The following is a 23996-nucleotide window of genomic DNA, read 5'->3' as shown; positions in this document are numbered from 1 at the left end:
GTGCTTGTGATTGGTCTGTTTATATTTTCTATTTCTTCCTGGTTCAGTCTCAGAAGGTTGTGCTTTTGTAAGTATCTGACCATTTCTTCCAGTTTGTGCATTTTATTGGCATATAGTTGCTTGTAGTAATCTCTCATGATCCTTTGTATTTCTGCAGTGTCAGTTGTTACTTCTTTTTTTTTCATTTCTAATTCTATTGATTTGTGACTTCTCCCTTTTTTTTGATGAGTTTGGCTAATGGTTTATCAATTTTGTTTATCTTCTCAAAGAACCAGCTTTTAATTTTATTGATCTTTGCTATCATTTTCTCCATTTCTTTTTCATTTATTTCTGATCTGATCTTTATGATTTCTTTTCTTCTGCTAACTTTGGGGTCCTTTTTTTCCCTCTTTCTCTAATTGCTTTAGGTGTGAAGTTAAATTGTTTATTTGAAATGTTTCTTGTTTCTTGAGGTAGGATTGTATTGCTATATACTTCACTCTTAGAACAGCTTTTGCTGCATCTGATAGGTTTTGGGTCATCGTGTTTCAATTGTCATTTGTTTCTAGGTATTTTTGATTTCCTATTGGATTTCTTCAATGATCTCTTGTTTATTAAGTAGTTTATTGTTTAGCATCCATATATATGTATTTCTTACAGAATTTTTCCTGTAATTTATATCTAGTCTCATAGCACTGTGGTCAGAATAGATACTTAATATGATTTCAATTTTCTTAAATGTACCAAAACTTGATCTGTGACCCAAGATATGATCTATCTTGGAGAATAATCCATGAGCAATTTAGAAGAAAGTGTATTCTGTTGTATTGGATGGAATGTCCTATAAATATAAATTAAGTGCATCTTGTTTAATTTATCATTAAAAGCTTGTGTTTCCTTATTTACTTTCATTTTGGATGATCTTTCCATTCATGAAAGTAGGGTGTTAACATCCCCTACTATTACTGTGTTAGTGTCAATTTCTAATTTACAGCTGTCAGCATTTGCCTTATGTATTGAGGTGCTCCTATGTTGGGTGCATAAATATTTACAGTTGTTATATCTTCTTCTTGGATTGTTCTTTTGATCATTCTGTAGTGTCCTACTTTGCCTCTTGTAATAGTCTTTATTTTAAAGTCTATTTTGTCTGATATGAGAATTTCTGCTTCAGATTTCTTTTGCTTTCCTTTTGCATGAAATTTCTTTTTCCATCCCCTCACTTTCAGTCTTTATGTGTCCCTAGGTCTGAAATGTGTCTCTTGTAGACAGCACATATATTGGTCTTCTTTTTTAATCCATTCAGCCAGTCTGTGTCTTTTCGTTGGAGCATTAATCTGTTTACATTTAAGGTAGTTATCAATATGTATGTTCCTGTTAACATTTTCTTAATTCTTTTGGGTTTGTTATTGTAGGTCTTTTCCTTTGCTTCTATTTCCTGCCTATATAAGTTCCTTTAGCATTGGTTGTGCAGCTGGTTTAGTGGTGCTGAAGTCTCTTAGCTTTATTTTTATTTTATTTTATTTTTTTTTTGCGGTACGCAGGTCTCTTACTGTTGTGGCCTCTCCCGTTGTGAAGCACAGGATCTGGACACGCAGGCTCAGTGGCCATGGCTCACGGTCCCCGCCATTCCGTGGCATGTGGGATCTTTCCAGACCGGGACACGAACCCATGTCCCCTGCATCGGCAGGTGGACTCTCAACCACTGCGCCAACAGGGAAGCCCAGTCTCTTAGCTTTTGCTTGTCTGTAAATGTTTTAATTTCTCCAACAAATCTGAATGAGATCCCTTCTAGATAGAGTAATTTTGGTTGTAGTTTTTTCCCTTTCATCAGTTTAAATATGTCCTGCCTCTTCCTTCTAGCTTGCAGAGTTTCTGCTGAAAGATCAGCTCTTTTCCTTATGGGGGTTCCCTTGTATATTATTTGTTGTTTTTCCCTTGCTGCTTTTAAGATTTTTTCTTTGTATTTAATTTTTGATAGTTTGATTAATATGTGTCTTGGCGTTTTTCTCCTTGGGTATTTCCTGTATGGGACTCTGCACTTCCTGGACTTGATTAACTATTTCCTTTCCCATATTAGGGAAGTTTTCAACTATAATCTCTTCAAATATTTTCTCAGTCCCTTTCATTTTCTCTTCTTCTTCTTGGACCCCTATAGTTCAAATATTTGTTCATTTAATGTTGTTCCCGAGGTCTCTGAGACTGTCCTCAATTCCTTTCATTCTTTTTTGTGTATTCCACTCTGCAGTAGTTATTTTCACTACTTTATCTTCTAGGTCACTTATCCGTTCTTCTGCCTCAGTTATTCTGCTATTGATTCCTTCTAGAGAATTTTTAATCTCATTTATTGTTTTGTTCACCATTGTTTGTTTGCTCTTTAGTTCTTCTAGGTCTTTGTTAAACATTTATTCTATTTTCTCCATTCTATTTCCAAGATTTTGCATCATCTTTGCTGTCATTCCTCTGAATTCTTTTTCAGGTAGACTGCCTATTTCCTCTTCATTTGTTTGGTCTGGTGGGTTTTTACCTTGCTCCTTCTTGTGCTGTGTATTTCTCTGTCTTCTCATTCTGCCTAACTTACTGAGTTCAGGGTCTCCTTTTTGAAGGGTGCTGGTTCATAGCTCCCATTGTTCTTGTTGTCTGCCCCCAGGGGGTAAGGTTGTTTCAGTGTTTTGTGTAGACTTCCTGGTGGAGGGGATTGGTTCCAGTGTTCTGGTGGATGAGGTTGGATCTTTTCTTTATGGTGGGCAGGACCAGGTCTGATGGTGTGTTTTGGGGTGTCTGTGAACTTAGTATGATTTTAGGCAGCCTCTGTGATAATTTGTGTGGTTGTGTTTCTGTCTTGCTCTTTGTTTGGCATGGGGTCTCCAGCACAGGAACTTGTTGGTTATTGAATGGAGTTGGGTCTTAGTGTTGAGATGGAGATCTCTGGGAGGATTCTTGCTGATTGAAATCACGTGGGGCCAGGAAGTCTCTTGTGGTCTAATGTCCTGGTCTCAGGTCTCCTACTTCAGAGGCTCAGGCCTGACACTCAGCTTGAGCACCAAGACTCTGTCAGCCACATGGCAAGCGCCCAGTGATATGGCTTAGTCTGCAGGTCACTCTTGGGATGCTCACAAGGATGTAGTCGCACACCTACTTGCCACTCAGATATCCTTCCTGTTACTGTGTTCCTTTGTCCATTAAAAATACTTCAAATGCCAGTTTCAAAGTTGGATGGTGACACTTTGCAGCTGGGACAATCTTCGTTCTGAGTGGTGGGGAAATGGTCCTCAGCCAAGTTCTGTTGCTGCTGCCAGAGACCCTGGAGCCAGTACTTAATTATTTTATGACTGAAATATAGTACCTTTTGACGACCTTCCTCTCAATTCCTCACACTCCACCACTTGCCTCTGGAATCACAAATATGATCTCCATTTCTATGAGTGTATAAATTTGATCACACAGCATTTGTTTTTTTTCTGTGCAATTTATTTTACTTGATATAATGCCTTCCGTATCCATCTGTTTTATGTGTCTGTCTGTGTCTTTGTGTGTACATGTATATATGTGTGTGTGTGTGTGTGTGTGTGTGTGTGTATATATATATATATATATATATAACTTCTTTTTACAACATCTTTATTGGAGTATAATTGCTTTAAAATTGTGTGTTAGTTTCTGCTGTATAACAAAGTGAATCAGCTATGCATATACATATATCTCCATATCCCCTCCCTCTTGTGTCTCCCTGCCATCCTCCCTATCTCACCCTTCTAGGTGGTCACAAAGCACTGAGCTGATCCCGCTGTGCTATGTGGCTGCTTCCTACTTGCTATCTATTTTACATTTGGTAGTGTATATATGTGAATGCCACTCTGTCACTTCTTCCCAGCTTACCCTTCCCTCTCCCCATGTCCTCAAGTCCATTCTCTACATCTGCATTTTTATTCCTGTCCTGACCCTAGGTTCTTTAGAAGTTTTTTTTTTTAATTTCATCTCTCTCTCTCTCTCTCTCTCTCTCTCTCTCTCTCTCTCTATATATATATATATATATATATATATATATATATATATATATACATACTTTAACTTCTTTATCCATTTATCCACTGATGGAAACTTAGGTTTTTTTTTTCTATGTCTTTGCTTTTGTCAGTAATGCTGCTATGAAAGTGGTGGTGCAGATATTTTTTCCAGTTATTGTTTCCATTATATTTAAATACATTTCCAGAAGTGAAACTGCTGAATCACATGGTAGTTCTATTTTTAAAATTTTGGTGATCCTCTATACTTTTATTCATAGGGGCTGTACCAGTTAAGATTCCTACCAACAGTTCACAAGTGTTCCCTCCAAATCCTAGCCAGAATTTTTTATCTCTTGTCTTTTATGATGGCCATACTAACAGGTGTGAAGTGATATCTCATTGTGATTATGATTTCCACTCTCCTAATGACTAGTAATATTGAACATCTTTTCATGTACCTGTTGGCCATTCAAATATCTTCTTTCAAAAATATCTATTCAGGGCTTTTGCCCATTTTAAAATTAGATTATTTTTCCTTTTGCTATTGACTTGTATGTGTTCTTTATATATTTTGGATACTAACCACTTAGTCTTAGTGTTGAGATGGAAATCTCTGGGTGAGCCCTTGCTGATTGATATTACATGGAGCTGGGAGGTCTCTGGTGGACCAATGTCCTGAACTTGGCTCTCCCACCTCAGAGGCACAGGCCTGACACCTGGCCAGATCACAAAGAACCTGTCAGCCACATGGCTCAGAAGGGAAGGAAGAAAGAAAGAAAGAAAGAAGAAAGAAAGAAAGAAAGAAAGAAAGAAAAGAAAGTTATTAAAATAAAAAAATAATTATTAAACATAAAAAAATAATAGTAATAAAAAAGAAAGAAAGAAAGAAGAGAGCAAACAAACCAAAGAACAAATCCACCAATGATAATAAGCACTAAAAACTATACTAAAAGCAATAAAAAAACAAACAAAAAAAAAATAAGCAGACAGGCATAACCCTAGGACAAATGGTAAAAGCAAAGCTATACAGATAAAATCACAGAAAGAAGCAAACACATACTCACTCACAAAAAGAGAAAAAGGATAAATAAATATACCTATATACAAAAAAAGGAGGAAGAGAGCAACCAAATCAATAAACAAATCCACCAATGATAATAAACTAAGTACTAAACTAAGATAAACATAGAGGCAGGTAAAACATTAGATGCAGAAAGCAAACCCCAAGTCTACAGTTGCTCCCAAAGTCCACCTCCTTAATTTTGGGATTTGTTGTCTATTCAGGTATTCCACGGATGCAGAGTACATCAAGTTTATTGTGGAGGTATAATTTGCTGCTCCTGAGGCTGCTGGGAAAAAATTCCCTTTCTCTTCTTTGTTTGCACAGCTCCTGGGGCTCAGCTTTGGATTTGGCCCTACCTCTGCATGTAGGTTGCCTTAGAGAGTATTTTCTTCACTCAGACAGGACGGGATTAAAGTAGCAGCTGATTCACAGGCTCTGGCTCACTCAGGCCTGGGGGAGGGAGGGGTACCGAATGCTGGGTGAGCCTGTGGTGGCAGAGGCCAGCATGATGTTGTAACAGCCTGAAGCACGCCATGTGTTCTCCTGGGGAAGATGTCCCTGGATCACATGACTCTGGCAGTGGTGGGATGCACAGGCTCCCAGGAGGGGAGGTGTGGATAGTAACCTGTGTTTGCACACAGGTTTCTTGGTGGCTGCAGCAGCAGCCTTAGCATTTCATGCCCGTCGCTGGTGTCTGCACTGATAGCCGTGGCTCGCGCCTGTCTCTGGAGCTAATTTAAGTGGTGCTCTGAATCCCCTCTCCTCATGCACCCCGAAACAATTGGTCTCTTGCCACTTAGGCAGGTCCAGACATTTCCTGGACTCCTTCCCGGCTAGCTGTGGTGCACTAGCCCCCTTCAGGCTGTGTTCAGGCAGCTAACCCCAGTCCTCTCCCTAAGATCTGACCTCCGAAGCCCTAGCCTCAGCTCGCAGCCCACACCCACCCTCATGGGTGAGCAGACAAGCCTCTCAGGCTGCTGAGTGCTGGTAGGCACCGATCCTCTGTGTGGGAAACTCTCCACTTTGCCCTCTGCAACCCTGTTGCTCTGCTCTCCTCTGTGGCTCTGAAGCTTCCTCCCACCACCCAGCCCCTGTTTCTGCCAGTCAAGTGGAATCCTAGTGGGTGGAAACATTTCCTCCTTCACAGCTCCCTCCCCGAGGTGCAGGTCTCATCCCTATTCTTTTGTCTCTGTTTTTTCTTTTTCTTTTGCCCTACCCAGGTATGTGGGGAGTTTCTTGCCTTTTGGGAGGTCTGAGTTCTTCTGCCAGCCTTCAGTTGGTGTTCTGTAGGAGTTGTTCCACAAATAGAGGTATTTCGGATGTATATGTGGGCAGGAAGGTGATCTCCATGTCTTACTCCTCCACCATTTTGAAGGTCTCCCCTCTACTTTTGAACTTTAAAATAAGGAACACCTTGGACTGTACCCATGGAATGCAATCTGATAATAGATAAATGTTCATTGATAATTAAAATTAATAAATTTGCCGTAAAATTGAAGAACATATCTTGATAGCCAAACTGATAGCATATATTTAAAACAAAACCTGAAAATTACTCTACTTTCACATCTCTCCGGATACAATCAATATTTATAAAAACCTAGCTTGGCTCAATACAACCCTTCTCATACTTCTCTCATTGCATAATCTTTCACATTACTGCTGAATCACTTGATTTCAAAATTGTATTGGCTTACTTACATGCAAATTTGAGCAATCTAATGAAACACAGATATGTGGTAATGCACCAGAAGATACACATAGATAAACATACACAGAGTTGTTAAGGAAAGTATATGTGTAAATTGAAGTACTTCCAAGAATGCTCCCTTCTGTCCACTGGTCAAATAATAGTACAAGTCAGATGGTCAGATGATAGTACAAATGCCTTAGGTGCAAGCTGATTTTCTTCACAAATTTCTTGAGTGAGGCTGGAAAAAAAATATAAATAGCTGGCAGCACGATTTAGGCTTAAAAATGGATTAGAATATATAAATTCTAATTATTTAAAAATTAGGCTATTATTTGAGGAATTTGTTTTCTTTTTTAGTTCTTGTCATTTGATGTGGTTAAGAGCATAATAACTTTATCATATTAAAAAAAGTTTCTTATTTTAGATGACAAAATATTCACTCTGGAAACCTGATAGATAACAATTCCTCAAGGTCCATTAATTGTGAAAGTAAAAGAAATGGTGAATTCTTTCAAAACTATTTCAATTTGTGGTATTATGCCTCTATTTAAAGAAGAGAATGAATACACTGCTTTAACTCTCACAATTTTTTCCATCAGCATTTATTTTATAATTAGGAAACAATTGTCTGGATGTTAGTAAACCAATCCATGGCGCATTTTTACATCTAATATGAGAGGCAACCAGTGTTATTTTTACACTTTCAACATATACAACATCTTGGGCTGCAAATCAGTGAACTTTGTTGTCGATTTCCCATGTTCCAGAAGAGTCAAGTAGCAGCTGAGGAGCCAGTAGCATATATTAAATGCCAAATTCACACGGCATAGACAGTATTTTTACTATTTAGACTACTCTCAAGACATTTGTGGAAATTATATACATATTCATAGATATTTATAGCTATAAGTTTAATCATAAAAATTCCATATAATAATTGTATGGAAAATATGTTAAACTTTATTTAAACATATTTTACTTAGAATTATCAAAAGTGACTGTACTTTGCATTTAGGAACAGGTTAAAAATAATATAGATAGAAATTTAGATCTCATTTTGGTGATAGTTAACTATACAGAGCAAGGGTCAGCAAACTTTTTCTGTAAAAGGCCAGACAGTAAATATTTTAGGCTTTGTGGGTCATAGGGTCACTGTCACAGCTTCTCAACTCTACTTGTGTGATAAGAAAGTGATCATAGATAATAGTAAATAAATGAGTGTGCTGGTATTCCAATAAAACTTTATTTACAAAACAGAAAGCAGGTGGGATTTGTTCTGTGGGCTGTAGTTTGCCAATATTCCTACTATAGCATATTATTTCCTGATCTAACAGGTAAAGCTTGAGTTATGAGTTGCTGAGGGGTTATCAAGCATTTAAAGACAAGGTATTTACCTAGGATTTCCTAGGAATCCAGGGCCTGACTTTTGGCAATATGAAGCCAGGCACCTTTTTAAGAGAAAGAAAAACAAGGGAAATTCTGCTTACTATCTCACTAAGTTTCTCACTTACGCTTTCTCTTAGAGCTCCCAACAAAGCCATCATGCATATTTCTAAAAGAAGATTCTTTACTTAACTCTGAAAGAAATATTCTTTAGGCACAATTAGTGTGTGGGACAAGATTCTGGGAGCATATAGATGATGTTACAAAGGAAAGGCTTTCAGTGGTAATTAAGAGACAAATTAATCTATTACAACAGTTTCCTAAAAATTACACTTCTCAATCGTTTTCTTTGTATTTTACTTGTGATTATCTAAACTTACAGACTTGGTCCTTATTCAATAGAGAGATGATTTATATATATAAAAGTGTCATACACGTGATAGGTACAAACTGTCTACCAAAATATTATAACAGAACACTCTATAATTTATCATCAATTAATTAATTGTGTAGGTAGACCTATAAACTCAAACATCTTTTTATCTCATGTTACTATTTTTAAAAAATTGTTGACTCTATAGTCAGTTTTGGCAAATTTAAAATGAAATATATGCCAAGTGTCAGGTATAACTTTCAGAAAAATATTTTTCTTATTCCCTTAGTTCATTTATTTTTATTAGGATATTGTTTTTACTTCACACTCAGCAAAATAAAAATCTCTGTACAGCATATATAACTTTCAGTACCAGAAAATTTGTCTTTTCCTCTGCTTTTGGTTTAAAAAATCCCAAACATTCATCAAATGTAACTCATGAGAATGAAGAGGACATTTTTTGAATGTGTATAATTTAGAGGAGAGAGAGCTTAGTTTACAAATGCATACTGAAATAAAAGTCAAGGATAGTGTATTCTTTTTTTTTTTTTTTTTTTTTTTTTTTTTTTTTTTTGCGGTATGTGGGCCTCTCACTGTTGTGGCCTCTCCCGTTGCGGAGCACAGGCTCCGGACACGCAGGCTCAATGGCCATGGCTCATGGGCCAAGCCGCTCCGCGGCATGTGGGATCCTCCCAGACCGGGGCACGAACCCGTGTCCCCTGCATCGGCAGGCGGACTCTCAACCACTGCGCCACCAGGGAAGCCCCCAAGGATAGTGTATTCTTAGAAGTAAATGACGAAAAAGCCAGATTTCCTCATGTTAAATGTCTTCTACTGGAAATAAATGGAAAAGAAGGGGCAAAACAGCCTTATAGGAGAATTCCAAATAATATTTATAGATACTCATGCCCTGGGAGGGGGAACATAATCTTTCTCCCTGGCTGGAGTGTAAGCTGTACATAATGACTGGCTTCCAAAGAGGAGAGAATAAAAAGAGTGTAATAGTAACGTAATACTGGAGAAAACTTGTAGATGTCACCTTGAAAAGTGGTCAAGATTTTCATCACCAGGATTATGTCATATTAATATCAGGTACCCCCAATATGATGTGGGTCCTCATACTATAACCCCAGTGTAATCATGAGAAAAATACCAGACAAATCCAAATTGAGGGACATTCTAAAAAACAACTGACCAATACTCCTCAAAGACGTCAAGATCATGAAAAACAAGGGAAGTCTGAGAAACTGTCAAAAACTGGAGAGAGATTAAGGAAACACGATGACTATGTGCAATGTTATGTCCTGTGTGGGGTCCTTGCATAGAAAAGAGTAGATTTGTGGAAAAGTTCATAAAATGTGAATAGAGTCCGTAGTTTAGTTAATAGTGATGTACCAATGTTAATTTTTTAGTTTTGACAAATAACACAAGGTTATGTAAGATGTTAATATTAAGGGAAGTTGGAAAATTGATATTTGAATTTATGTGTTCTATCTTTGCAACTTTTCTGTCAGTCTAAAAATACTCTGCCCAAACATATTTGTTAATTAAAAATCTGCCATTGGGGGCTTCCCTGGTGGCGCAGTGGTTGAGAGTCTGCCTGCCGATGCAGGGGACACGGGTTCGTGCCCCGGTCCGGGAAGACCCCACATGCCGCGGAGCGGCTGGGCCCGTGAGCCATGGCCACTGAGCCTGCGCGTTGGGAGCCTGTGCTCCGCAACGGGAGAGGCCACAACAGTGAGAGGCCCGCGTACCGCAAAAACTAACAAACAAAAAAAAAAAAAAAAAAAAAAAAGTCTGCCATTGGGATCTATTACAATAAATAATTTTAACATATATGAATACTATATAAAAGAAAATTCTTAAATATGCTCAAATGGATTGTAAAAATAAATAAAATAAAACTTCATATTTTTACTACTAATATAATGAGTTTCTTGTTGCTATGATTTTTTCCTTTGAAAAGTTCTTCTGTGAATTGGAGGTTTTGTTGCATTTAGGGTTAAAATTTCCTAATGAACAAATCATTATAATTGTACCTATAAAATACAAATTCCATAGACTTACTTGATTTCAAATATATCCAAATATCCAAGGAAGAGGGTATATTAATTAAGGATTCCATATAATTCTTTTAATTAATTAATTAATTAATTTTTCTTATTAGTTATCCATTTTATACACATCAGTGTATACATGTCAATCCCAGTCTTCCAATTCATCACACCACAACCCCCACCCCTTTCCACTTTCCCCCCTTGGTGTCCATATGTTTTTTCTCTACTTCTGTGTCTCAATTTCTTCTCTGCAAACTGCTTCATCTGTACCCTTTTCTAGGTTCCATATATATGCGTTAATATATGATGTTTATTTTTATCTTTCTGACTTACTTCTGTATGACAGTCTCTAGATGCATCCATGTCTCTACAAATGACCCACTTTCGTTTGTTTTTATGGCTGAGTAATATTCCATTGTATATATGTACCATATCTTCTTTATCCATTTGGTTGTCAATGGGCATTTAGGCTGCTTCCATGACCTGGATATTGTAAATAGTGCTGCAATGAACATGGGGGTGCATGTGTCTTTTTGAATTATGGTTTTCTCAACGTACATGCCCAGTAGTGGGATTGCTGGGTCATATGGTAATTCTATTTTTAGTTCTTTAAGGAACCTCCGTACTGTTCTCCATAGTAGTTATATCAATTTACCTTCCCACCAACAGTGCAAGAGGGTACACTTTTCTCCACACCCTCTTCACCATTTGTTGTTTGTAGATTTTCTGATGATGCCCATTCTAACTGGTATGAGGTGATACCTCATTGTAGTTTTGATTTGCATTTCTCTAATAATTAGTGATGTTGAGCAGCTTTTCATGTGTTTCTTTGCCATCTGTATGTCTTCTTTGGAGAAATGTCTATTTAGGTCTTCTCCCCATTTTTAGATTGGGTTGTTTGTTTTTTAATATTGAGCTGCATGAGCTCTTTATGTATTTTGGAGATTAATCCTCTGTCAGTTGCTTCATTTGTAAATAATTTCTCCCATTCTCAGGGTTGTCTTTTGGTCTTGTTTATGGTTTCCTTTGCTGTGCAAAAGCTTTGAAGTTTCATTAGGTACCATCTGTTTATTTTTGTTTGTATTTCCATTTCTCTAGGAGGTGGGTCAAAAAGGATCTTGTTGTGATTTATGTCATAGAGTGTTCTGCCTACGTTTTCCTTTAAGAGTTTTATAGTGTCTACACTTAATTTAGGTGTTTAATCCATTTTTAATTTATTCTTGTGTATGGTGTTAGGGAGTGTTCTAATTTCATTCTTTTACATGCAGTTGTCTGTTTTCCCAGCACCACTTATTGAAGAGACTGTCTTTTATCCATTGTATACCCTTGTCTTCTTTGTCATAGATTAGTTGACCATATGTGCGTGGGTTTATCTCTGCATTTTCTATCCTGTTCCATTGATCTATATTTCTGTTTTTGTGCCAGTACCATATTGTATTGATTACTGTAGCTTTGTAGTATAGTCTGAAGTCAGGGAGCCTGATTCCTTCAACTCTCTTTTTTTCCCTGAAGACTGCTGTGATTTTTCTGGGTCTCTTGTGCCTCTATACAAATTTTAAGGTTTTTTGTTCTAGTTCTCTAAAACATGCCATTGGTGATTTGATAAGGATTGCATTGAATCTGTAGGTTGCTTTGGGTAGTATAGTCGTTTTCACAGTATTGATTCTTCTAATCCAAGAAAATGGTATAACTCTCCATCTGTTGGTATCATCTTTAATTTCTTTCATCAGTGTCTTACAGTTTTCTGCATGAAGGTCTTTTGTCTCCCTAGGTAGGTTTATTCCTAGGTATTTTATTCTCTTTGTTGCAGTGGTAAATGGGAATGTTTCCTTAATGTCTCTTTCAGATTTTTCATCATTAGTATGTAGGAATGTGAGAGATTTCTGTTCACTAATATTGTATCCTGCAAAATTACCAAATTATTGATTAGCCCTAGTAGGTTTCTGGTGGCATCTTTAGGATTCTCTATGTATAGTATCATGTCATCTGAAAACAGTGACAGTTTTATTTCTTCTTTTCCAATTTGTATTCTTTTTATTTCTTTCTCTTCTCTGATTCCCATGGCTAGGACTTCCAAAAGTATGTTGAATAATAGTAGTGAGAGGGAATATCCATCTCTTGTTCCTAATCTTAGAGGAAATGCTTTCAGTATTTCACCATTGAGAATGATGCTTGATGTGTGTTTGTCATATATGGCCTTTATTATGTTGAACTAGGTTCCCTCTATGCCCACTTTCTGGAGAGTTTTTATCGTAAATCGGTGTTGAATTTTGTCAAAAGCTTTTTCTGCATCTATTGAGATGATCATATGGTTTTTATTATTCAGTTTGTTAATATGGTGTATCACAATGATTGATTTGCATATATTGAAGAATTCTTGCATCTCTGGGATAAACCCCACTTGATCATGTTGGATGATCCTTTTAATGTGCTGTTAGATTCTGTTTGCTAGTATTTTGTTGAGGGTTTTAGCAACTATATTTATCAGTGATATTTGTCTGTGATTTTCTTTTTTTGTAGTATCTTTGTCTAGTTTTCATATCAGGGTGATGGTGACCTCATACAGTGAGTTTCGGAGTGTTCATTCCTCTGCAAATTTTTGGAAGAGTTTGAGAAAGATGGGTGTTAGCTTTTCTCTAAATGTTTGATAGAATTCACCTGTGAAGCCATCTGGTTCTGGACTTTTGTTTTTTGGAAGATTTTTAATCACAGTTTCAATTTCATTACTTGTGATTGGTCTGTTCGTATTTTCTATTTCTTCCTGGTTCAGTCATGGAACATTATACCTTTCTAATAATTTGTTCATTTCTTCCAGATTGTCCATTTTATTGGCATAGATTTGCTTGTAGTAATCTCTTAGGATGCTTTGTGTTTCTGCTGTGTCTGTTGTAACTTCTTTTTCATTCCTAATTTTATTGATTTGAGTCATCTCTCTCTTTTTTGTGATGAGTCTGGCTAATGGTTTATCAATTTTATCTTCTCAAAGAACCAGCTTTTAGTTTTACTGATCTTTGCTATTGTTTTCCTTGCTTCTATTTCATTAATTCCTACTCTGATCTCTGATTTCTTTCCTTCTGCTAACTTTGGGTTTTATTTGTTCTTCTTTCTCTAGTTCCTTTAGGTGTAAGGTTAGATTGTTTACTTGAGATAATTTTTGTATCTTGAGGTAGGCTTATATAGCTATAAACTTCCCTCTTAGTACTGCTTTTGCTGCCTCCCATAGGTTTTGAATCTTCATGTTTCCATTGTCATTTGTTTCTAGGTATTTTTGATTTCCTCTTTGATTAATTCAGTGATCTTTTTTTTCCAGTAATATATTGTTTAGCCTCCATGTGTTTGTGTTTTTTATATTTTTTTCCTAGTAATTCATTTCTGTTTTTTTCCATCTGTTGAGAGACACTTGAGTTGTTTCCTATCTAAGCAACAATAGTCTTTCTTTTATATGAACATCTTTATTTGAGTATAATTACTTTAAAATGGTGTATTGTTTCTGCTTTATAACAAAGTGAATCAGTTACACATATACATATGTTCCCGTATCTCTTCCCTCTTGTGTCTCCTTCCCTTCCACCCTCCCTATCCTACCCCTCTAGGTGGTGACAAAGCACTGAGCTGATCTCCCTGTGCTATGCGGCTGCTTCCCACTAGCTATCTATTTTATGCATGGTAGTGTATATATGTCTATGACACTCTCTCACTTTGTCACAGCTTACCCTTCCCCCTCCCCATATCCTCAAGTCCATTCTCTACTAGGTCTGTGTCTATATTCCCGTCTTACCACTAGGTCCTTCATGACATTTTTTTTCTTAGATTACACATATATGTGTTAGCATACGGTATTTGTCTTTCTCTTTCTGACTTACTTCACTCCGTATGACAGACTCTAGGTCCATCCACCTCACTACGAAAAACTCAATTTTGTTTCTTCTTATGGCTGACTAATATTCCATTGTATATATATGCCACATCTTCTTTTATCATTCATTTATTGATGGACAATTAGATTGTTTCCATGTCCTGGCTTTGTAAAAGGACCTGCAGTGAACATTGTGGTACATGACTCTTTTTGAATTATGGTTTTCTCAGGGTATATGCTCAGTAGTGGGATACCTGGGTCATAAGGTAGTTCTATTTTTAGTTTTTTAAGGAAACTCCATACTGTTCTCCATAGTGGCTGTATCAGTTTACATTCCCACCAACAGTGCAAGAGTGTTCCCTTTTCTCCACACCCTCCTCAGCATTTATTGTTTGTAGATTTTTAGATGATGGCAATCCTGACTGGTGTGAGAAGATATCTCTTTGTAGTTTTGATTTGCATTACTCTAATGATTAATGATGTTGAGCATTCTTGCATGTGTTTGTTGGCAATCTGTATATCTTCTTTGGAGAAATGTCTATTTAGGTCTTCTGCCCATTTTTGGATTGCATTGTTTGTTTTTTTGTTATTCAGCTGCATGAGCTGCTTGTAAATTTTGGAGATTAATCCTTTGTCAGTTGCTTCACTTGCAAATATTTTCTCCCATTCTGAGGGTTGTCTTTTGGTCTTGTTTATGGTTTCCTTTGCTGTGCAAAAGCTTTGAAGTTTCATTAGGTCCCATTTGTTTATTTTTGATTTTATTTCCATTTCTGTAGGAGGTGGGTCAAAAAGGATCTTGCTGTGAATTATGTCATAGAGTGTTCTACCTATGCTTTCCTCTAAGAGTTTGATAGTGTTCGCCTTACATTTAGGTGTTTAACTTATTTTGAATTTTTTTGTGTGTATCGTGTTAGGGAGTGTTCTAATTTCATACTTTTACATGTACCTGTTCTATTTTCACAGCACCACTTATTGAAGAGGCTGTCTTTTCTCCACGGTATATTTTTGCCTCCTTATCTAAGGTAAGGTGACCGTCTGTGCGAGAGTTTATCTCTGAGCTTTCTATCCTGTTCCACTGATCTGTATTTCTGCTTTTGTGCCAATACCATACTGTCTTGATTACTGTAGCTTTGTAGTATACTCTGAAGTCAGGGAGCCTGATGCCTCCAGCTCCATTTTTCGTTCTCAAGGTTGCTTTGGCTATTCGGGGTCTTTTGTGTTTCCATACAAATTGTGATTTTTTTTTCTAGTTCTGTGAAAAATGCCAGCAGTAGATTGATAGGGATTGCGTTGAACCTGTAGATTGTTTTGGGAAGTAGAGTCATTTTTACAATATTGATTCTTCCAATCCAAGAACATGGTATATCTCTCCATATATTTGTTTCATTTTTAATTTCTTTCATTAGTGTCTTATAATTTTCTGATTACAGGTCTTTTGTCTCCTTAGGTAGGTTTATTCCTAGATATTTTATTATTCTTATTGCAATGGTAAATGGGAGTGTTTTCTTAATTTCACTTTCAGATTTTTCATCATTAGTGTATAGGAATGCCAGAGATTTCTGTGCATTAATTATGTATCCTGCTACTTTACCAAATTCATTGATTAGCTCTTGTAGTTTTCTGGTAGCCTCTTTAGGTTTCTCTATGTAGAGTATCATGTCATCTGCAAACAGTGACAGCTTTACTTCTTCTTTTCCGATTTGGATTTCTTTTATTTATTTATTTTTTTTTTCTTCTCTGATTGCTGTGGCTAAAACTTCCAAAACTATGTTGAATAAGAGTGGTGAGAGTGGGCAACCTTGTCTTGTTCCTGATCTTAGTGGAAATGCTTTCAGGTTTTCACCATTGAGGATGGTGTTGGCTGTGGGTTTGTCATATATGGCCTTTATTGTAGTGGGGAATGTTCCCTCTATGCCTACTTTCTGGAGGGTTTTTATCATAAATGGGTGTTGAATTTTGTCAAAAGCTTTTTCTGCATCTAGTGAGATGATCATATGGTTTTTCTCCTTTAATTTTTTAATATGGTGTACCACATTGATTTATTTGCGTGTATTGAAGAATCCTTGCATTCCTGGGCTAAGCCCTACTTGATCATGGTGTACGATCTTTTTAATGTGCTCTTGGATTCTGTTTCTTTTGCCCTACCCAGGTACTTGTGGAGTTTCTTGCCTTTTGCGGGGGTCTCTGGTCTTCTGCCAACGTTCAGTGGGTGTTCTATAGGAGCAGGTCCACGTGCAGATGTATTTCTGATGTATCTGTGGCGAGGAAGGTGATCTCTGTGTCTTACTCTTCTGACACCTTCCTCAATATTCAGATTCTGTTTACCATTATTTTGTTGAGGATTTTTTAAATTTATGTTCATCTGTGATATTGGCCATTAGTTTTCTTTCTTTGTGACATCTTTGTCTGGGTTTGATATCAGGGTGATCGTAGCCTTGTAGAATGAGCTTGGGAGTGTTCCTCCTTCTGCTATATTTTGGAAGAGTTTTAGAAGGATAGATGTTAGTTCTTCTCTAAATGTTTGATAGAATTCGCCTGTGAAACCATCTGGTCCTGGGCTTTTGTTTGTTGGAATATATTTTTGTTTGTTTGTTTTTTTGCGGTATGAGGGACTCTCACTGTTGTGGCCTCTCCCATTGTGGAGCCCAGGCTCTGGATGTGCAGGCTCAATGGCCATGGCTCATGGGATTAGCCACTCCATGAGATGTGAGATCTTCCCAGACAGGGGCACGAACCCATGTCCCCTGCATCAGCAGGCGGACTCTCAACCACTGTGCCACCACAGAAGCCACTGTTGGAAGATTGTTAATAACAGTTTCAATTTCAGGGCTTGTCATTGGTCTGTTTATATTTTCTATTTCTTCCTGGTTCAGTCTCGGAAGGTGGTACATTTCTAAGAATTTGTCCATTTCTTGCAGGTTGTCCATTTTATTGGCCTAGAGTTGTTTGTAGTAATCTCTCATGATCCTTTGTATTTCTTCAGTGTCAGTTGTTACTTCTCCTTTTTCATTTCTAATTCTATTCATTTGAATCTTCTCCCTTTTTTTCTTGATGAGTCTGGCTACTGGTTTTTCAATTTTGTTTATATTCTCAAAGAACCAGCTCTTAGTTTTGTTGATCTTTGCTATCATTTCCATCATTTATTTTTCATTTATTTCTGATCTGATCTTTATGATTTCTTTCCTTCTGCTAAGTTTGGGGTTATTTTTTTATTGTTGTTCCTCTTCCTCTAATTGCTGTAGGTGTAAGGTTAGGTAGTTCATTTGAGATGTTTCTTGTTTCTTAAGGTAGGATTGTATTGCTATATACTTCCCTCTTAGAACTGCTTTTGCTGCATCCCATAGGTTTTAGGTCATCGTGTTTTCATTATCATTTTTTTCTAGGTATTTTTTAATTTTCTCTGATTTCTTCAGTGATCTCTTGGTTATTAAGTACTGTATTTTTAATCCTCAATGTGTTTCTTTTTATTTTTTTTACAGATTTTCTCCTGTAATTGATATCTAGTCTCATAGCCTTGTGGTCAGAAAAGATCCTTGATATGATTTCAATTTTCTTAAATTTACCAAGGCTTGATTTGTGACCCAAGATATGATCTATCCTGGAGAATGTTTATGAGCACTTGAGAAGAAAATGTATTCTGTTGTTTTTGGATGGAATGTCCTATAAATATTAATTAAGTCCATCTTGTTTCATGTGTCATTTAAAGCTTGTGTTTCCTTATTTATTTTCATTTTGGATGAACTGACCATTGGTGAAAGTGGGGTGTTAAAGTCCCCTACTATGATTGTGTTATAGTTGATTTCCCCTTTTATGGCTGTTAGTATTTGCCTTATGTACTGAGGTGCTCCTATGTTGGGTGCATAAATATTTCCAATTGTTATATCTTCTTCTTGGATCAATCACTTGATCATTATGTAGGGTCCTTCTTTGTCTCTTGTAGTAGTCTTTATTTTAAAGTCTATTTTTTTTCTGATATGAGAATTGCTACTCCTGTTTTCTTTTGATTTCCATTTGCATGGAATATATTTTCCATTCCCCTCACTTTCAGTCAGTATGTGTCCATATGTCTGAAGTGGGTCTCTTGTACACAGCATATATATGGGTCTTGTTTTTGTATCCATTCTGGCAGTCTATGTCTTTTGGTTGGAGCATTTAATCCCTTTACATTTAAGGTAGTTACCAGTATGTATGTTCCTGTTCCCATTTTCTTAATTTTTTTGTGTTTGTTATTGTAGGTCTTTTCCTTCTCTTGTGTTTCCTGCCTGGAGAAGTTCCTTTAGCATTTGTTGTAAAGCTGCTTTGGTGGTGCTGAATTCTCTTAGTTTTTGCTTGTCTGTAAATTTTTAATTTCTCCTTCAAATCTCAATGAGATCCTTGCTGGGTAGGGTAAACTGGGTTGTAGGTTTTTCTCCTTCATCACTTTAAGTATGTCCTGCCACTCCCTTCTGCCTTGCAGAGTTTCAGCTGAGAGATCAGCTGTTAACCTTATGGGGATTCCCTTGTGTGTTATTTTTTTGTTTTTCCCTTGCTGCTTTTAGTATTTTTTCTTTGTATTTAATTTTCGATAGTTTGATTAATAAGTGTCTTGGCATTCTTCTCCTTGGATTTATCCTGTATTGGACTCTCTGTGCTTCTTGGACTTGATTAATTATTTCCATTCCCATATTAGGGAAGTTTTTAACTCTAATCTCTTCAAGTATTTTCTCAGTCCCTTTCTTTTTCTCTTCTTCTTCTGGGACCCCTATACTTCAAATGTTGGTGCATTTAATGTTGTCCCAGGCGTCTCTGAGATTGTCCTCAGTTCTTTTCATTCCTTTTTCTTTATTCTCCTCTGAAGTAGTTATTTCCACTATTTTATCTTCCTGGTCACTTATCCATTCTTCTTCCTCAGTTATTCTCTATTGATCCCTTCTAGAGAATTTTTAATTTCATTTACGGTGTGGTTCATCACTGTTCATTTTCTCTTTAGTTATTCTATATAATACATTTCTAATCTCATAGTGTTGTTGTCAGAAAAGATGCTTGATATGCTTTCAATTTTCTTAAATTTACTGAGGGTTGATTTTTGACCCAAGGTGTGATCTATCCTGGAGAATGTTCTGTGTGCACTTGAGAAGAAAGTGTAATCTGCTGTTTTGGGGTGGAATTTCCTATAAATATCAATTAAATCTATCTAGTCTATTGTGTCATTTTTTAATTGTGTCATTTAAAGCTTGTGTTTCTTTATTAATTTTCTGTTTGCATGATCTGTCCGTTGGTGTAAATGAGGTGTTAAAGTCCCCCACTACTAACATGTTACTGTCACTTTCTTCTTTTAGAGCTGTTAACAGTTGCATTATGTATTGAGGTGCTCCTATGTTGGGTACATATATATATTTATAATTGTTATATCTTCTTGGATTGATCCTTGATCATTATGTAGTGTCCTTCCTTGTCTCTTGTAATATTCTTTACTTTAAAGAAATATTTTATCTGATATGCGTATTGCTACTCCAGCTTTCTTTTGATTTCCATTTGCATGGAGTACCTTTTTCCATCCCCTCACTTTCAGTCTGTATGTGTCCCTAGGTCTGAAGTGAGCCTCTTGTAGACAGCATATATATGACTCTTGTTTTTTTATCTATTCAGCAAACCTGTGTCTTTTTGTTGGAGCATTTAATCCATTCACGTTTAAGGTAATTATTGATATATATGTTCCTGGTACCATTTTCTTAATTGTTATGGGTTTGTTTTTGTAGGTCGTTTTCTTCTCTTATATTTCTGACTTAGAGAAGTTCCTTTAGCATTTGTTGTAGAGCTGCTTTGGTGCTGCTGAATTCTCTTAGCTTTTGTTTGTCTGTAAAGCTTTTGATTTCTCTGTTGAATCTGAATGAGATCCTTGCTGGGTAGAATAATCTTGGTTGTAGCTTCTTCCTTTTCATCATTTTAAATATATCATGCCAGTCCCTTCTGGCTTCTAGAGCTTCTGCTGAGAAATCAGCTGTTACCCCTATGGGAGTTCCCTTGTATTTTATCTGTCGTTTTTCCCTTGTTGCTTTCAATAATTTTTCTTTGTCTTTAATTTTTGCCAATTTGATTATTATGTTTCTTGGTGTGTTTCTACTTGGGTTTATCCTGCCTGGACTCTCTGCACTTCCTGGATTTGGTTGGCTATTTCCTTTCCCGTGTTAGGGAAGTTTTCAACTATAATCTCTTCAAATATTTTCTTGAGTCCTTTCTCTCTCTCTTCTTCTGGGACCCCTATAACGCTAATATTGGTACATTTAATGTTGTCTCAGAGGTCTCTTAGGCTGTCTTCTTTTCTTTTCATGCTTTTTACTTTATTCTCTTCTGCAGCAGTGAATTCCATCATTCTGTCTTCCAGGTTACTTATCCGTTCTTCTGCATCAGTTATTCTGCTATTGATTCCTTCTAGTGTATTTTATATTTCAGTTATTGAATTGTTCATCTTTGTTTGTTTGTTCTTTATTTCTTCTAGGTCTTTGCTAAACATTTCTTGAATCTTCTCGATCTTTGCCTCCATTCTTTTTCCGAGGTCCTGGATCATCTTCACTATCACTCTTCTGAATTCTTTTTCTGGAAGATTGCCTATCTCCATTTCATTTAGTTGTTTTCCAGGTGTTTTATCTTGTTCCTTCATCTGGTACATAGCCCTCTGCCTTTTCATTTTGTCTATCTTTCTGTGAATGTGGTTTTTCTTCCACAGGTTGCAGGATTGTAGTTCTTCTTGCTCCTCCTCTCTGCCCTCTGGTGGATGAGGCTTCTTCCATATAATTCTTATAACCAAATAAGTTTGTGGCACATTGGGCTATTAAATTGATTTTGTCAAAATGGTTTTGCACTCCCTGGCCCCAGTCATAGAGAATAGACTTAATTGTATGTCAATCAGTCATAATCTTTTTTTCTAAAGAGCCCTCTACCTTTTCAATGTGCTATGTGAACTCCCTTCTTTCCATCTTCCATAATTCATTGAAAAAAATGTACTGAGTTCTGCCATGTGCCAGGTACTGTGTATGTGATAGGTGATAAAAGGGGATCTTTGTTTTCATGGAGTTTATCACCTACCAGGGAAGATAGAGAGTAAATGAATAAATTGGTCCACAATTAATTAATAATAATAAGTCCTGAGAAGTATATTATACTTTAATCATAAACTGATGTAACATGAGAAGGTGCCTAGGAAAGGATTCTTTAAAGAAGTAATTTCAAATCCGCGATTTGATGGTAGTAGTAAGGTGGCATGAAAGTGTATGCTTGGTGATTAGAAAATAAGTACTGGTGATGCACGTGCAGTATGAATGTAGGTGGAAGAAAAAATACCAATTTGAGAGAGGTAAAAACTTTATGCACACACACAAATACACACAGACACATTCGGACACACACACACACACACACACACACACACATACTAATTTCTAGCTCAGAAGGTCTCAAAAATCCCTTTAGAAAATTCCTAACATGAAAACTAAATGCTAACAATATAATTTTTCAATTGGAAATCTGCAATATAAAGCTCAGCAAAATTAATGTCCTGCAACATTGATATAATCATAAAAGGTAAAAAGTGATTCTATAGTAGGTGATTTTTAAAATGCTCAGACTTCCATCTAGATATTATCCTTTTGGGAACATATGATACCATTGACAGATAATTTTGAAGCTAATGGTTAAAAGATCTGAGAAACAGTTTCTAATGGGCTGAATTATGTGCCCCTCAATCCCCAATTCATATGTTGAATTCCTAATCCCCTGTACTGTATTTGGAGATAGGGTCTTTAAAGAGGTAATTAAGGTAAAATGAGGACATATGGGTAGGTCCTAAGCCAATATGGCTATTATGTTTATAAGCAAATATTAGGAGACAGATAGACACAGAAGAAAGACAAGTAAAGACACAGGGAGAAGATACCCATCTATAAGCCAAGGAGAAAGGCCTCAGAAGAAATCAATCCTGCTAACATCTTGATTTTAGAATTCTATCCTCCAGAACTATGAGAAAATTAATTTCTGTTGTTTAAGCCACCCAGTCTGTGGTACCTTTTTGCAAAAGACAGAGCAAACTATGGCTATGTTGAGGAATAATGATAAAAATAGAAAGCATATTCAAATAAAACTTCACCTATTTACTGGATATTTGATTAAATGTCTGCTGCATTCTAAATAGGCTACTGCCTCCTTATCTATTCTGGGTTTTCCAACTATGTTTAAGTGCTGTCCCAACTCTATCTTGTAAAGCAGAGGTCACAGACTGTTGTCCAATGGACCAAATATGTCCAATAGAGCATTAAATTTAGTTTATGTAGTGTTTTAGGAAGTTAGAATTATTTATTTACATTCCAAATAAAAATTCAGATTTCCATCTTCTAAAATAATCTATGATCAGCTGACCTGCATTCTCTCATATCAACAACTAGCTAGAGCTAGGAAGAGTCTTCTCTCTTTAGAAGGGACATTAGTTCTATTTATAGTCTCTCTCCCTACCTATTAACTCTTAGATACTGAGACAAGGTCAGTTTAGATTTATTTCTGCTTCATGATATCATGTAGCCTCCAAATATATTTGAGTTTATAAGACTTGGATAAATGACCTCTGGAGAAAGTAGTAACTAATTATGGACAGGAGAAGTATGGTGTATGACCAGGAGAGTATAGGAAAAAGCCCATGAAAGTGGAAAAGAGAGGAGACACATGTTGAGTTTTACAAGCTCTCCCTCTTCACGTTGCATCATGTCACATTAACACTTCTCCCTCAGCTTCCTCTATGTCTACATTATTCCCTGATCTCAGGGATAGGTTTTATTTTTTATTTCTTTTTTTAATTTATTTTTTTTATTTTATATTGGAGTATATTGATTTACAATGTTGTGTTAGTTTCTGCTGTACAAAAAAGTGATTCAGTAATACATATATCCATTCTTTTTCAGGTTCTTTTCCCATATAGGTTATTATAGAATATTGAGTAGAGTTCCCTGTGCTATACAGTAGGTCCTTTTTGACTACCTATCTTATATATACTAGTTTGTATATGTTAATCCCAAATTCCTAATTTATCCCTCCCACCCACGTTTCCCCTTTGGTGACCATATTCTTTTTTTCTACATCTGTGACTCTACTTCTGTTTTGTAAATAAGTTCATTTGTACTCTTTTTTTTAGATTCCACATATAAGCTATATCATATGATATTTGTCTTCCTCTGTCTGACTTACTTCACTCAGTATGACAATTTCTATATCCAACCATGTTACTGCAAATGGGATTATTTCATTATTTTTTATGGTTGAGTAATATTCCATTGTATGTATATGTGTATATATATATATATATATATATATATATATATATATATCACGCCTTTTTTATTATGACTTTCTTCTTGTCCCTTTTATTTTTTTAACTTTTAATTTTATATTGGAGTAAACTTGATTAACAATGTTGTGTTAGTTTCAGGTGTACAGCAAAGTGATTCAGTTATAAATAGTGCTGCAATGAATATTATGGTGCATGTATCTTTTTGAATTATAGTTTTCTCCAGATATATGCCCAGGAGTGGGATTGCTGGATCATACAGTAACTCTATTTTTAGA

Source organism: Hyperoodon ampullatus, assembly GCF_949752795.1.
Source record: "Hyperoodon ampullatus genome assembly, chromosome: X".
Taxonomy (NCBI): domain Eukaryota; kingdom Metazoa; phylum Chordata; class Mammalia; order Artiodactyla; family Ziphiidae; genus Hyperoodon; species Hyperoodon ampullatus.
Note: the sequence above shows the minus strand (reverse complement) of the source record.